The following is a 13831-nucleotide window of genomic DNA, read 5'->3' as shown; positions in this document are numbered from 1 at the left end:
CTGATGCTGAAAAACCACAAACTGTATAAAACTGCAGGAAATTAAGTGTTTGTGGATGCTTAACGTTTCCCCTCTTGATGTGTACCACCCAATGTTTCAAACGCCCATGCCTTTGTGTGTAAAATGTCACACTTTTAAACATCCTCTAGATCCTCTGTATTCAATGCTGCAGACACCCTGGTGTTAAACAGTGGAGGACTGACAGTATCCAATCACAGCCCAGATCTCAGTATCATGTGATGAGGTGTTGGAGGCTTTGTGTCTTACCTGCTGTTGTTGCTCTGAGGCTCCTTCTTGCTCTCAGAGTCTGACGCTCTGGGACAGTCTTCAGGCCGCAGCTGGGCCTTGAGAGCCGAGGCGAGCAGCTGCAGGACCAGCTGGGACACCACCTTAATGATCCTCCCAGACACTTGAGCCATGTGAGTCTGAGACACCTGCAGGAGAAGAGACAGAGGGAAAATATGTTTTACATTCACATTTACAACAAGTATCACCAGGAAAATGTGGTTAAAGTATCAAAACCAAAAGTAACATTAACAGTAACAGTACTCTGATCTCTGATGAGATAATATAAATATAACATATTGTGTAATTCCTCATGTGTGCGAGCAGTTTAGTTGGAGCTAATTTAGGGCTGTTGTGTTATTGTTATTGATCAGTCTGTTCATTGATTGATTTGTTAAACAGCTGCTCATCCACACAGAGAAACTTCATCGTGTTCATGAGCCAGTGATGAAGAGGAAGAGAGGCTGACACTCAGGAACTTACCGGATCCACCATCCTGTCCTGGACACTCTGCAATTTGCGGTCCTCCATGGTGCTGATGAAGGCTTGGAGGAGACGGAGTTCAGGTCCATGGTGGTGTTCTCCTGGTTGGTTTCCATCATTTCTCTTGGAGGAAAAACTCTTCACTAATAATTTGAGACATCGAAACTGCTATGTGCAACTGGTTTCTTCTGTTGTTCACACTGGTAAACTGACTCTCGCTGGTCAGTGGTTCACATATCACTTGATCTGTTGTATGCAAATGTCAAGGAGGCTTACACTGCTTCAGCTCTACCATCACTTGGCAGATCAGATCATAAGCTGGTTTTTCTTCAGCCTTCCTACAAACCCTGTGTACCGAGGCTGCAACCACCTGCTCAGTCAGGAACTGGGCCCCGGAGGCCAGTGAGTCTCTAAAAGACTGTTTTGAGAGCACAGATTGGAATGTCCTGTTGGAGTCACAGGAAAATGTCTGTGTCTGTGAGGCTGTTTAAAGGACTGTGCAGCCCAGCTGACTGAGCCTCTCAAGAGGATCTTCAACTTAAGTCTACAAACAGGGAGGTGGCACCTTGGTGGCTCACCTGGTAGAGCGCATACCATATGGGCTTCGTCCCAACCAGAGTGGCCATGGGTTCGAATCCAACTCGTGGCCCTTTGCTGCATTCATCCCCTCTCTCTCCCTGACTTTCCTGTATGTCTGCCTCTCTTCACTATCTACATAAACAAAAAAAATAACTTTAAAACGAAGTCTACAAACAGGGAGGGTCCCGGCCTCATGTCTTGTACCGCTACCTAAATAGGGCAACCGGCTGAATAAATGGGGGTGGATCCCTGCTTCATAGATTGTGGATTACCTGACAAAGATGACCACAGTATGTTCAGGCTGGGTAACTGTGTCTCAGGGTCAGTCTTGAGCAGCACTGGGGCTCCACAGGGGACTGTTCTGGCTCCACAACAGTCCTGAGTGAGTCCAGAATCCTGCCAAGCACAGACCCAGCCTTTTTGACCAGCTTGTCCAGTCTCTTTTATGTTCATCTCAGACTGCATCATAAAAGAGTACACTGGCCACCACTGACTGATAAAACGTGTTCAGCATTTCACTGCAAACATCAAAGGACCTGAGCCCACTGAGGAAAAAGAGCCAGCTCTGCCCCTTCCGGTAGATGGCATCTGTGTTCAGGGACCAGTCCAGTTTACTGTCCAGGTGCACACCTAGGTATTTATAAGTGTGCACCACCTCAATGTCCTTCCCTCGAATGTTGACTGGCTGAAGGGTGGGCCTAGACCTCCGAAAGTCCATTGCCATCTCCTTGGTCTTGGAGGTGTTCAGAAGGAGGCAGTTTTGTCGCTCCATTCACTGAAGGCCATCATCAGATCTCTGTACTCCTCTTCCTGCCCATTCCTGAGCCACAATAGCTGTGTCATCCAAGTATTTCTGGATGTGGCAGGACTCAGAGTTGTATTTAAAGTCTGCAGTATACAGGGTGAACAGGAATGGAGCCAGAACAGTCCCCTGTGGAGCCCCAGTGCTGCTCAAGACTGACCCTGAGACACAGTTACCCAGCCTGACATACTGTGGTCATCTTGTCAGGTAATCCACAATCTATGAAGCAGGGATCCACCCCCCCATTTATCTCAGCCGGTTGCCCTACTTTAGGTAGCGGTACAAGACATGAGGCCGGGACCCTCCCTGTTTGTAGACTTCGTTTTTAAGTTATTTTTTTTGTTTATGTAGATAGTGAAGAGAGGCAGACATACAGGAAAGTCAGGGAGAGAGAGGGGATGAATGCAGCAAAGGGCCACGAGTTGGATTCGAACCCATGGCCACTCTGGTTGGGACGAAGCCCATATGGTATGCGCTCTACCAGGTGAGCCACCAAGGTGCCACCTCCCTGTTTGTAGACTTAAGTTGAAGATCCTCTTGAGAGGCTCAGTCAGCTGGGCTGCACAGTCCTTTAACAGCCTCACAGACACAGACATTTTCCTGTGACTCCAACAGGACATTCCAATCTGTGCTCTCAAAACAGTCTTTTAGAGACTCACTGGCCTCCGGGGCCCAGTTCCTGACTGAGCAGGTGGTTGCAGCCTCGGTACACAGGGTTTGTAGGAAGGCTGAAGAAAAACCAGCTTATGATCTGATCTGCCAAGTGATGGTAGAGCTGAAGCAGTGTAAGCCTCCTTGACATTTGCATACAACAGATCAAGTGATATGTGAACCACTGACCAGCGAGAGTCAGTTTACCAGTGTGAACAACAGAAGAAACCAGTTGCACATAGCAGTTTCGATGTCTCAAATTATTAGTGAAGAGTTTTTCCCTCCAAGAGAAATGATGGAAACCAACCAGGAGAACACCACCATGGACCTGAACTCCGTCCTCCTCCAAGCCTTCATCAGCACCATGGAGGACCGCAAATTGCAGAGTGTCCAGGACAGGATGGTGGATCCCAAGTGATGGTGAGTGTCAGCCTCTCTTCCTCTTCATCACTGGCTCATGAACACGATGAAGTTTCTCTGTGTGGATGAGCAGCTGTTTAACAAATCAATCAATGAACAGACTGATCAATAACAATAACACAACAGCCCTAAATTAGCTCCAACTAAACTGCTCGCACACATGAGGAATTACACAATATGTTATATTTATATTATCTCATCAGAGATCAGAGTACTGTTACTGTTAATGTTACTTTTGGTTTTGATACTTTAACCACATTTTCCTGGTGATACTTGTTGTAAATGTGAATGTAAAACATATTTTCCCTCTGTCTCTTCTCCTGCAGGTGTCTCAGACTCACATGGCTCAAGTGTCTGGGAGGATCATTAAGGTGGTGTCCCAGCTGGTCCTGCAGCTGCTCGCCTCGGCTCTCAAGGCCCAGCTGCGGCCTGAAGACTGTCCCAGAGCGTCAGACTCTGAGAGCAAGAAGGAGCCTCAGAGCAACAACAGCAGGTAAGACACAAAGCCTCCAACACCTCATCACATGATACTGAGATCTGGGCTGTGATTGGATACTGTCAGTCTCCACTGTTTAACACCAGGGTGTCTGCAGCATTGAATCCAGAGGATCTAGAGGATGTTTAAAAGTGTGACATTTTACACACAAAGGCATGGGCGTTTGAACATTGGGTGGTACACATCAAGAGGGGAAACGTTAAGCATCCACAAACACTTAATTTCCTGCAGTTTTATACAGTTTGTGGTTTTTCAGCATCAGTTTATGGTGGAAACATCTTTATCTATGTTAGGGAAAAATCCAGGCCCCAGGTAATTCAGGAGATTCAAGCAGATTTGTAATATCAGCAGATAAAATTAACAAATGTTACAAATCTAATTTATTTTTGACAAAACAATGAGTGTCCATTTGTAGTGGCTGAAAACAGGAGCTTTTGACTGCATCACATAATGAGCACTTTAAGATGAGGTTTTAGTCTTTCAGTCTCAAACTTAAGAACCCAGAAAAATGGAATGAATTCCACGAGGACTGGGCAAACATCTATCTTTTGAGAAAGATCATGTGGTATGATCAAAAGCTCCAGCACAGCTACTGCATGGACTTTGTGATGAGATGTTTTGTCAGATGCTGCGTCCAACATGAAAAGTAAATTTTCAATCTGTCTGTGTTTGTTTCTCTGTAGTTCCTCTACTGTGACTGTGAGGCCCGTGGATCTTAAGAAATATTTTAATCTCACTGAAAGCTCAACCTCGTCCAATCATTGGGCAGCTCTGCCTCCAGGCCGTGAGTCAAGAGCATGCTGGAAGATGCATGGGTAGTGAAGCAGCTCAAGCAGGGTCTGTGTGCTGGTTGCTGAGAGCCAGGACAGTACACAGACTGAAAGGTCAGAGGTCAAGTCTGCTGCCATGAAGGCGTTGGGGTTTGCAGGTGAGACTCTGACAGATGTAACCAACGACGTAGCGCATCAGGACACAGACCAAGTGTACAACCAGTGTGAAAAGACAGCAGAGTGTGAGGACACCCAGCAGGTGCTGTCAGCACTCTGCTGCATCAGGTTGACATCTACAGCGACGACAGGGACAGATCGATTCTGATCAAACTGGAGGATCTGATCAGGGAAGACAAACTGTCCAGCTTCTCCCCGCTGCTGATAAGTTCTCTGAGTCCTCTGTCGTCTGGGCCCTCACCCATACAAATATGTATGTTTATGTATGTATGTTGATATTGTAGACATAAGTATGTCACATAAATATAGATCCATCCCAAAGCCTGTCAGTATCGGTTGATATCGGTCCAAAAGTCATGTTTAAAATTGATGAGAAATTAATAAGAAAAAACATTTTTATATGTAGCTATGTTGTTTTAATAAACTTGAACACTTGGATACTTTCACAGTATTAATATGGAACCTAGACCTGGTTTATAATCAAAGAAGACATGGAAATCTCACTTTCTACCATATGTGACCTTTAAGTGTCAGCCCATGTGTGCACATTTTTCAAGGTGACGTTGCAAAGGCCAAAGCCAGGAATAAATGTGAGGAGCGACTGAGATGCGGCTGTGAAATGTGCTCACTCATTTTTTGAGTGTCTCATCAGAATATTTTGCAGAGGTGAGATTGTGTAGCCTGTTTAGAGAGTAATAACTTCTGGCATCAAAGGCAATTATAGTAAGATATGAGACTGATGCCAAGACCTGGGTTTGTCATGGTGCCATTATCATAAACTAATGTGACTTACAGTATGTAGGTTGCATTAGGTTATCCGCCCCATATTTTCTGAGGATCAAACAAGCTTAAATGGCATGAACCAGTATGTGTATAAGGGAAATGTATTGATCCCATATGAAATGCCTGCTGGCAATAAAGCTAGGTAAGCAAAATAGCTTTGAGCAGATCATTTCCTCTCATGGTCTGGCATGAATACATACAACACAGGGTGAGAGAGGGGAATTTCACATCTGGAGGAATGTGATCTGAAAAAACAACGTTTGTGGGAAAACTGCAAAATGGACACGTCTCTGTCTCAGGTGTGGAGCCACACCGCGTGCACATTTTGTTCGAGCTCTGGCAGCTGATAATGTTGGCAACATTTCCAACTCCTAATCCCATGCAACACTTGACTTGTTTGACAAAGGTACATTTTATATGCAGATCTTAAATGATGAAGTGGCTCAGGTGCTCTCCTTTTATAGGAAAAGTTAAGACAGATTTATGACATACGAATGATGTACAGTGCAAATAGTGTGACAGCTGGAAAAAAAAACAGGCAACTTACAACACCACTCACAGCACAGCTAATGGTGATGGAATCCAAGGATCACTTTATAATCACCAGCTTCACATGTCATAGATGTCACTTTGTACAAGATTTCACATCCTGACCTTCAGTGACGTTATAATCTCAAAACATTGTCATAGTTACGTATGGTGGATACACATGCTCAGGCGTGGCTGTTTTTCTTGGCTTCTTCATCCGACTTAACAAATTTTATCAGACCACTTTATCATCAACAAACCTCTCAGCTGTACCAGGTCAGGTCGTATACACAGAGGTGTGTTTGTGTGTATGAATATATATATATATATATATATATATATATATATATATATGGCAGTGTGTATGTGGTTGTGTGTAGAAGAGGAGTGGCATTGCGTTTTTTTTACAGTGAGAGTGGTCAGGACTCCTATTTGCTTACAGGTGGAGCGATACACATTGGCAGATTGCAAAGAGAAAAACCTATTGAGCAACTTGTGTCAAGAGCTCACCTGTGAGGTAGGTGAGTAAACTTTGTCATAACAAAGAAGTTCTCAGAAGTCTCATTCTGGACCTCACACTGATGCAAATCAACAAACCACCAAATAAAGTCAGTTGGTTGCTCATGCAGTAGCTGCGTGACAGGCTCGTGTGTCATGTGTCATCATTTGTGTGTATTCATGTTTATGGTGAGTCAGAGCTCTGGCCTGTGCACATGTTCAGAGTTGCCCCCGCAGTTCAGAACGTGCTGTGATGCCTCAGTACATGGCACTGAGGCAGTCACATACCCTCGCTCAGCCACTCTGCCTCAGCTTCAGATTTACTGGGAGGCCTATCAAGCACACTTTCAGGTGCCAGTTTTGGCAAAGCTGTCCCCTCTTAACAGATACACATGATTAACTGTTATGTAATGCTGCCTAATTCGTGCTCATAAATTGTTTTGTGACTGTGTAATCCTGCTTCTAAATCCTCTCTCCTCCTTAAGAGTTCAGCACTACATCAAAGGACTGCTGGGTTTTCTTTTTTTCTTTTTTTTTTGTCTTTTCCTCCTGGTTGGCTGATAAGGAACAGTGAGTACAGCCGTATTTTCTTCACACAGGCACACAAGGTACTCACAAACACATACGCACACACACAGTAGCTCAGACAGTGGAAAAGTACTGGACAAAGCACAGACTGTGACTGCACACCAACCCTCATCACTGCCATCAACAGTCCCACACACAAAGCCATGGTTGCATACTCAGTGTATTGAATGACACACAGGGATACTGTGTGAGATCAAGCTCATTATTTGACCACTCACTGCATAATCCGTGTCGCTGTTACAGCCATAACAGTCTCTGCAGTACATCATTTAATAGTCACCGCAGTGTTACAGAGCCGTGAGGGGTTTTAAGGCCGTGGTTTAAACAGTAAACGAATGCTGGTGAGATCTGATCACTTCTGATACCTCTTCTACATTTAGCTGCTGATATTATTATTAGCCTATAATTTCATTGTGTAACACTGCTACTTGTACTTAGTAAATGTAGAGTGTAAATGAAGATGAAAAAATACTTCTTCCTGTACTGTCTGCAATCGTTCCAGAGACACATTAAATATGAATGTAAAAGAAGCTGTTATTATTAGGATCACCTGTGCTTTGTCCTACTGCAAATGTAAAGCCTCCAAATGCAAAATAAAGTTTCTTCAGGTCAAGGTCATTTCTGTTTGACCTGTCGCTCCTGCTTGCCCATGTACTTGGAGTAGTCTGGTGTGTACCTGTTGCCATGAAAAACAACACAAACTATCAGTGAAAGAGTCATGATATATGATGTTTAAATCCATGTATAGATTCTCTGTTTCTTTTCACTTTTACATGCAATGATTTAGATTTTTATGAAGTGAGAGTGAGACGGTGCATCTACAAGACTGGGTGGTAATTATCAAACATCTTGTAGGATCAGCTGTATGTGTGTTATTGAGAAGAAAAGAGACATATATCCTGTACTTTGCATTTCAAAAATTATGTTTTCCTTTGGCCACATGTTTTCCTTCACTTTTCCATACAGTTCAGACACACTGAAATGCTAACACCAGTTATTATAACTTCAGTTGGTCTCCACCTACACAGATATGTAGCTAGGGCACCACTAAATGCAGACATCACATTCACACCAATAAGCACTAACTGAAAACAATTGAAATGTAAAGCACAGGCTTGGTGTAAGGCTGATAAAAGAACTTTGACATTTTGACCCTTCTGATCCTGCTTATGAAAACAATAAGTGGTAACGACGAGAGTGTGCCGCGCCCTCGCCCAGTGTCAGCTGGGATTGGCTCTGCGAACCTACAGGGATAAGCATGGTTTATGGGTGGATAGATGGATAATGGTAATGACTTGCATAAATGATCATAAATAAAACAAATAAATAAATTAGAAAAACAAAATTACAAATACATTTATAAAATATATATGTATAAAATACATAAATGTTTTGCATCAATTAAAAAAATACATTTATAAATAATAATATAAAGATAAAATAAACAATTAGTTTATAAAATATACATTTGTTGAAATGATTTGTAAAATATAATACAAAATTATTTAAAAACAAACAATTAATTTATAAAATATAAATGTATAAATATGTATACATGTTTTGCATAAATTAAAAATAATTAATCATAAAAAATAAAATCAACAATTAATTTATAAATGTATAAATCATTTATAAATCATTTGCAGCAAATTGTCTTGCCAAACTACTCTTATGACGATTTAAATTTCATTCCCAGTAATGAAGTGATTCACATTAACAGTGATTGACTCATGACATTAATACAACCCATCAAATGAATGAACAGATTGTCTGTGAGTGAATGTCACAACATTTCAAGAAAGAAGTATTCCAGATAATTGTGTTTAATAAGAAGGGCGGGTTTGGCAAGGATTCAAAGAGGATTTTGACGTTGGTGTGTTTCTCTCCTTTCTGGGAAGAAGTCCTGACCCTGGCCTGAAGACTGGGATGTCAGTTCTCAAATGACCAGGGCAGCTGACATGTCAGACCAGCTGCTGTGGACCAGATAACAAGCACCGAGAGAAATCACCGGTTCAGGATCCTTCAGAAATGAGAGAAACAGGTTTCAGACAAGAGAGAGGAGAAAGGAAACATACCAGAAAACTAGAGGAGAGAAGAGTGGAGTGGTCATGATGTTTTCTCAAAGCTGTCTGGTCCATAAGGACGAGGCTGTCTGAGCTCTGCTGGTGGAGAAATAAAAATAGCTGTGTAATAAAGTGCTGAAGGATGTTATTCAAACATGCATGCTAATGTAATATTTATACACGTCAAGTTAGCTAAATACCATTCAGCTAACTTGACACTGAGTATTAGTACTGCATCACAGTACTAATGCTTTATGGCTGTCAGATTAATATCACCATTATTAGCACAACCTCCAGTGCTAGAGCTCATCTAACTGACCTTATCTAAGACTGTCCCATTATTTTATTTTCTGTTTGTTATTTTTACTATTTAAAGAGCCATACCATAGCCAAACCATAACCCTGACTATACTAGAAACAATATTTGAATGTGCCGTGACATTTGTTTTTCAGGGAAACCATCTGCAGAATATACCAATTAGCTGGGGAACAGCTATAATTAAAAGCAACAGTATCCTTGCGTTTGAAAGATGAGTTCCTCCTCGTAGTTAGAGGACTTTGTTGACTGCATCCACCTGTTATAAATAGTGTGAGAGGGAAGTAAGAGCATGGGCCTTTTCCTCCACTGACCTAGCAGCTGTGCTTTTTGTTTTAACCAGAGGCCACGTCTTATTATTCTATTTGACATCAAAGCAGTTGTTTTGTTTCCCAGGTTTTCCATGAACTCCATCTCTGTCATTAACTCAGAATTTCCTTTTAAAATAAAGTTGGATCTTTTGCACTAAACTAAAGGATCACATCAATATAAAGAGCTGCCTCTCTTTAGCATTTATCCTTTGCTGAGAGAATCCAAAGTCCACTTATTTTATTCGTCTCAAAGCTGGACCATGATCCTGTGGTTCTACAGTGAACTATTGTTTTGTTGCCAAGCCAGATACTATAAGTGTAAGTTCTCAGTTTGACCACGCTGAAGCAGCCTGGCACACAGTGGAGGAACTCAACAGTAACACAAACAGAGCGAGTACCAGGTTCAGCTTATCATAAACAGTTACCTTCAACTTTCCGGTCCTTAACAAAGCCATGTAGGCGATGCATGTCGGAGCCACACAACATAGTTGGTTGTTTCGTCCAAAGCTCAAATGTCATCTAAGTGGCGAACTGTTGGACCGGAGGTGAAAAAACTTGGTCATATGAGAGCATTTGTTCTTAAGTAGTCTGTATTAATAGCTCTGTTTGGGGAGTGCTGGTCTTTGTGTTATGCATGGATTTACATGAGGTTCCCAGTGATTTGAGCATGATTTGGGAGCTGGTCATGAATCTGGATAAGCAGAAATGACAGTTAATGTTTGGTGGTACATACACTATACATGCTGTATTGTGATTAGAATATGACCAGACCACACCTGGAGGAGGTTTGTCTTGTGTTGTGAGGTGATCCTGGGCAGGTAAACATGTCCGGCTGGTTGCTGTTCCTCCATGGTGTTTTTTTATACTTGATTATTTGATGTTCATATTTTCTGTGAATTTAACAACCACCAATAGCAGGGATAACAGGAATAGCAGATGTATGGTTGATTACTTAACACAAGGTTTACTCTTTTGATTAAAAAAACAAATGAGGCTATGTGTCTCTCTCCTTTAATCATTGTTATTTCAGTGGCTCTTTTTAAACCCTGCTGGTTTAACCACATGCTCTTACTTGCCTGAAAGAAAGAATAAAGTATCTGCCGATCAGCAAACATAATAATAATCTCACTGGCATGTTTTACTGAGACTGGTTAAAACATTTTATCTTTCCAGATCAAAAAGTACGAGTTGTCAAACCAGTCTTCCTCGGGTTCCAGGGTTACAGTAAAGTAGGTCATTAAAAGGATGCTGGGAATCTGTCATTAACTAGAAAGAAAACATTATGAAGCTGAAATGATTCATAGCATGGCCGTAGGTTTGCATATGGACGGTAGGGACATGTCCCTACCAATATTTGAGGGAAGTTGTTTGCAGTGAAGAAGTCATAAGATGAAGCCAATGTGCCCTCCCAGACACTAGGTCCCCAGGATGACTGATTTAGCATGGGCGAGAATTCAGTATTTCAGACGACTGCCTTTCCTCTATTGTCTGAACTGCAGCACATATAACTGAATGTTGTCCATGCCAACACTTTGTGTCCAACATGCCACCAACACTAACATCACCAGCCTTTTATCACTGGTGCATCACCGGATTAAAATAATTATTTTACTGTTGTATCTGGTCAAGGTGGAGCTGGTTTTACATGTGAAAGGGATCTGCAACAGTGGGAAGCCTACTGAATATAACATTTTTCATGTTGGATGAAAAATTCAAAAATATGGTTTATTCTTTTTTTCTTTTCTGTTAGTAATTTCCTAAAGTTTACTTTCTTTCCATCTTTGAACTGTTGCTGTGTTTAAATTCTATTTAAATTCTAAATACGGATTTTCCAAGTTTATAAACCATTGGGTTGACAGCATTAAAAAAGCTTCTTTGTTTAGTCTTCAATCTGCCTTTGATTGAATTGTTAGACATTTTGGCAAATATGCTTATTTGCTCTCTTGTTGATAGTAAAATGAGACAATTGATACCACTACAGGCAGCATTTGGTTAGCTTAGCTTAGCACAAAGACTGGAAACAAGGGGAAACAGCTAGCCTGGCTCAGTCCTGGCTCAGGCAATGAAATCTGTCTACCACCACCTCTTAAGCTCATTGCCTAAGACATCATATCCCGTTTCTTGAATCTATACTAAAACCATGGCACAGATCCAGGATAGCAGCTTTCCTTGTATCCTGTCTAAGCTAAGCTAACCAGCTGCTGGCTGTAACTTCATACTGATCATACAGTCACAGGAGTAGAATCGGTCCTGTCATCTCAGTCTGCAAGAGAGGGAAAATGAAAATATTCCCCAAAATGTTGAATTATTCTTTTAAGCTGGAAGTCAGCAAATTTAACCTCATTCACTTCTCCCTGTTGTGCTGGAGAACAGAGCTGCAACACTGAGGCACCATCACTGATCTGCTGTTGACTGCTGCTCTGTGTGTTTGCAGAAGTAAACAGAAGCACCCGTTGTGAGAGCAGGAACTCTCAGTAAGTTATTTTACTTGTGGTCGAAGGTGTCGCCACAGACGTAACATAAAGGTTTTGCCTTGGACCATGTGCCTTCATAGTGAGGATTTAACACCAGCTTCTGAAATGTGGTGTATGGACTGCTCTGGTGTGAACCACAGTTTATATTTATATCTGGACTGCCAAAGCAAAACTCAATTCTCAAAATAGAAGTAAAATAAAACATGGTATATATAGGAGCTGCTACTCTCCTGGGGTTTGCAGTAAAAAAAACCCAACTCCTCTCCCTAACGTGCTGTCTCACACCACTGCAGTGCTGATGGTACATTTCTACTGTGTCGATTTTTAAACAAGCCTATAGCCATGCTCGCAGCTCTGTGAGGCTGTTCTTTGGCACAGTGGTGCTTTGAATGCTAACCTCAGCAGGCTAACGTGCTCACAGTGACAATGGTAACACGTTGACACTCATCAGGTATAATTTTTTACCATGTTCTCCATCTTAGTTTCGCATCTCTCTGTGCATCTGTGTAGTTTGAGCTCCTCTTTGAATGGTATATTGAAGGCCATTGCATAAAGCCACACAACCAGATGAAACAGAATCTCAGTTATATTGATGACATTTTCAACACTGGGATCATTTTACTTAAAAATAAAATAGAATTACCACATTGTGTTTGTACGCCTCCACCAACCAGTCAAGTTGCAGTTTACATCCATGTCTGTCCAGACTCATAGGCGTAACTACTTCCATGTAGTGACAACTTTGAATTAAATCAATAAACGCGTATTTTTTTTGACAAAATGAAAGTTATCACTATTTGACATGTATGAATTAAGTGAGAAACTCAGTCATTACCTCATCATTTTATCGTATTTAGACTTTTGTGCTATAATTAGCGTATAAACGTGTTCAGTGAGGTCACAGTGATCTTTGACCTTTGACTGTTGACTACTAAATTTGAATCAGTTCATCATGAAGACCCAGTGAACGTTTGTGCCAAATTTGAAGAAACTCCCCCAAGGCATTACTGAGATATTGTGTTCATGAGAATGTGAACAACATGCGGAAGAATAACCCAAAAACTAGTCAAATAAAATTAACCCTTCAACCCAGAATGTGCGTTATGAGCTGTACATCTCCTGGGAGAAGCTCAGCCTGATGGCTTTGAATGGTTGGACAAGGGCCAAAAAAGTGAACTATTTCCAGACAATACTATTAAACCAACAACAAAGTTTTATTAATAGGACGATAAAGTAAAACTTCCTCTAAATTGTCATATGGGACCAGTATCTGACTACACACAGTTTAAAGCTCATCATTTACCTCACTGTTTTTTATTCTGTTCGGCTATTGGATTCATATTATCCGAGCAGCTTGCCAAACATTTAATATTCTCTAAATGTTTGAAAAATCTGTCGTATATATGCAGACTGGGAAAACTTGAAATGTGAGTAAAATATTTCCTGGTAAGTTCATGACTGACTGACAAGACTCAAACATTTGGTTTCAGCTTTTATTCTGAGAGAACATCACCCCATGGGGATTGACATTAATTGATTACAAAGTAGGACCTTACCAAGTGGCAAGAGAGAACAGCCTTCATGAAAGTTCAGTATACAAACAACGC

The sequence above is a fragment of the Seriola dumerili genome, unplaced genomic scaffold, assembly GCF_002260705.1.
Source record: "Seriola dumerili isolate Sdu_G_001 unplaced genomic scaffold, Sdu_1.0 BDQW01000050.1, whole genome shotgun sequence".
Classification (NCBI taxonomy): domain Eukaryota; kingdom Metazoa; phylum Chordata; class Actinopteri; order Carangiformes; family Carangidae; genus Seriola; species Seriola dumerili.
This window is presented reverse-complemented; position numbering follows the sequence as displayed.